Consider the following 3,579-nt stretch of genomic DNA (forward strand, 5'->3'; position numbering starts at 1 on the left):
TGTGGATCCCCCCGGGTCACTCTATTTTTCTGTTCCAGGTTGACATTCCATGGAACCCTTTTATTCTCTACAGATCTCAGGAATTTGGCCTACTTATCTGACCTTTTCTCCCCAGTTTCTACCTATTCCCTTACCTTGTATGGTTGTAGAAGAAATTGTAACATAATGAAGAGAAAACATACCTTGGAGCCGGAAGTTTCTGGTGAAGAACAAGTCTATTTTTCATTAGATATAAGTTCTTGAGTAGGTAAATGGTTCTCTTTGAATCTCAATATTGTCATTTATAAAATGGAGTTATAATAGTATTTTATAGAGCGATCATGAGGATTAAATGAGATAATGCTTATACATTTCCTGACACATACTACATGCTCCTACGATTTTTTTTTTTTTAAATTTAAGTTTCCAGGACAGTTAGAACCAAAATGAAGTCTTTCCTCATGCCTCAACCTTCGTGACGTTAATAATTTTAGCAGCTTGGTTAAAGTGACTCCATTTTATATATTCCCTATCCTCACTCTTTCCTTGGTGATGACAGCCATTGTTCCTGTCTGAAATTAAAGCTGTTTGTCTTACCATGAATAATACTTAGCACTGGTTTCAAATAAGAACTCAGTATATAGTAGCTAGATACTTTTGTTCAGTCCATCTTATCTATTATCTATTCATCTGTGGTAAATTTCTGTTGGGCTCAGTTTTCATGTGATCGCTCCAAACATAAAGTTTATAAGTTACCAGTGATCATGTGAAAATGACGGCTATTATTTCTAATTGCTATTACCAGTATGTCAAGTAAAAAAATACTTATGAGACTTGTGTACATTTCTGACACTTGTTGTTTTTGAAATTTCTCTTACAATATTTACAGTGAATAGCAATCATAAAGCATAAGAGTATATACAACTATCATCATTTATATGCATTTATTCATTAATCAAATCATTTAATGCATTTGGGTATTTATTTACTTAAAGGTTTACAAGTTTTAAGAATACATGAAGGGCTGAAGTATGATAGGAACAATAGGAAATCTTAGACAAATTGCTATGGAAATATCAAGGGAGAAACAAGAATCAGAACATAAGACTTTAATGAAACTCCATGATGATAAAGAGAGAGAGAGAATAGCATCATACTAGAGGATAAGCAAAAGAACTTACTGAAAGCCTGTTCCAAACCAGTGCTAAGTATTCCATGTGGTAACACAAATAGCTCTTATTTCAGGAAGGGAAATAACTCTCGGAAGAACAAGATGAAAATAAGCAGCATTCTATGATTGACATACACTGGCATAATTCAGGATATATGGGTGACATTGGTGGGTGCCGATATGAGTTGAATACTGTTCTAATAACGTACAGATCTTTTTCCATTTTATGCAGATATGCTTTTCATATTCAAAAAATAGAGTTTCCTTAAAAGTTTATTCTTTTTATTGATCATAATCAGGTATTGGTAGGATATGGATTGTGCGGCACGAAGCCTAAATGACTGTTACAAATCTTATCGAAATTCATTACTCTCTTATGTAAAAGTCTGCACTAACACTGCGGTTCTACTCCGTGAAAGCCTCAGGGACTTAGGATCCTTCTATATTGTTACTTCTCCATTCTTTGTGGTTGTCACTGTAGTCCTCATGGTTCGAAATGGCTCAGAATGTATCTGGATTCCTACCAGTAAGTAGGAAGAGGGGAAAGTGAAGGGGAGGCCATGCTCTTTTCTTTCGAAGAGTGTGCTGTGGCGCTGCAAACATCATTTCTTGTATCCCATGCACCAGAATTTAGTCATAAGGTTGCACCTAGCTTTAAGGGAGGCTGGGAAATGTCTTTATTCTGAATGACCACAAAGTTGGCTAAACTTGGACTGAACTTGAGAATCAATATTGGAGAATACCTTGCAATGTGAACTTACGAGGACAAATTTTTGGGTGGAGATACCTAACCTAAAATAGCCTCTATCCATTCTTCATTATACTATGTGTTTTGTTTTCTTTAAGTGCTTTCACTACTGATATTTTCTTGTTTGTTTATTTTCTTGTTTATTTATTTGTTTATTAAATATTTCCTCCCCTTGTAATGTAAGTTCCAGGTGAGTAAATTCTTTCGTGTCTTGTTATGGTCATGATGCAATGTCTAGAACAATGCCTTGCATATAGCAGAAGCCCAATAAATAGATGCCGACTAAAAGAATGAATTATGTGTTTCTCTTTCAAAAGTTTGACCATTGGCTTAATCAAATAGTTTATATGAAAAGAGTGAAGTTATTCATTGTATAAAACAAAATATGAATAAACAGATAAATAAAAAGCATTCACTTTTTTAATAGCTATAAAGGTTTTTTTAATTGTATATATTGTGCCAGGTTCAGAGACTTTTCACATAATTGCCCTTCCAATAACCAGCTTCATGCATATGTTTCCTGATTCAGTTCTTTCTAACCAAGCTGCCATGTCTGGGTTGTGGCAGACTTCTAGTTCTAACCTCTTTAGTCCAGGTGGATCAAATGATGAACTCTGTCCACTTTTCCACCTTCTCTCTATTATTGCCTAGATACTTCAGCCAACAGAAAAAAGTTGCAACCACAAGAAACAATACCAGATGTGATTTCTACGAAGATAAAAGAATTATTCCTTCTCACAGTTAGTTTGATACATGTAAAAAATATGGTCTTAGGGCCTAGTACTGATAAAATAGAATTTGTGCTTAAGTTGTGCTTTATTATATATGCATATGTGTATATGTGTGTGGGTGTGATGATATATATATGTCATCAAACCCACATGTATTAATAGCCATTGGATTTTTAAAAATAACCTAGGGAGGTAGTCATTATCCCTATTTTAGAGATAAGAGAACAAATTCAAAGAGAGTAAATGTGCCACAATAAATACACTGCAGAGATCAAAATCAAGCTGAGTCTTTAATACATATATTCTTTCCCCTATACAGATTCTCAACTGCAATACGACTCTTTCTTTAAGCCTCAGATTTGATAGGTCATTTTAAAACAGAAAAGACGTAGGAAACTTCATCACTTCTAGTGTCCTTTAGCCAGGAAAACGAGCACAGAGATTCTCAGTTACTAACATGTTACCCGCCAAGACTTGATTTAAGATCCGGATGAAAAACTCATAAATGACCCATGACTGGAAGACTTGGGCCCTGTGTGCATTGTCCTGGCTCCTAATACCCCCTCTCCCTCCTCCCATGCTGTAAGGAGGATACAATCTTGGGACAAAAGACTCAACTTAGAGTTGGGAAGTCACTGATACAAAGCCCATAAAGTTCAGAGCCTAGCCCACAGAATTATTAGCAAGGCCTAATACACACAGTAAGCCCTTGGTAATTAAGTCTATTACAGAAATATATAGTTTTTGATGTCGTTGTCGATGTTACCACTACGGCATTTTCACTTAAAAACAAACAAACAAACAAACAAAAAACACCCCAAAAAACCCTTCCCTTTGACCCAGAGAAAAGCGAATGTTAGAATATTTACTTAGGAATTTCCCGTCGATCCCTTACTCATGTAGTCGCTGCTTTATAACCGGTCCCTAGAAGGGGGCGGGTCTTCCAGGAA

Source organism: Pteropus medius, unplaced genomic scaffold (genome assembly GCF_902729225.1).
Source record: "Pteropus medius unplaced genomic scaffold, Ma_sr-lr_union100, whole genome shotgun sequence".
Lineage (NCBI taxonomy): Eukaryota > Metazoa > Chordata > Mammalia > Chiroptera > Pteropodidae > Pteropus > Pteropus medius.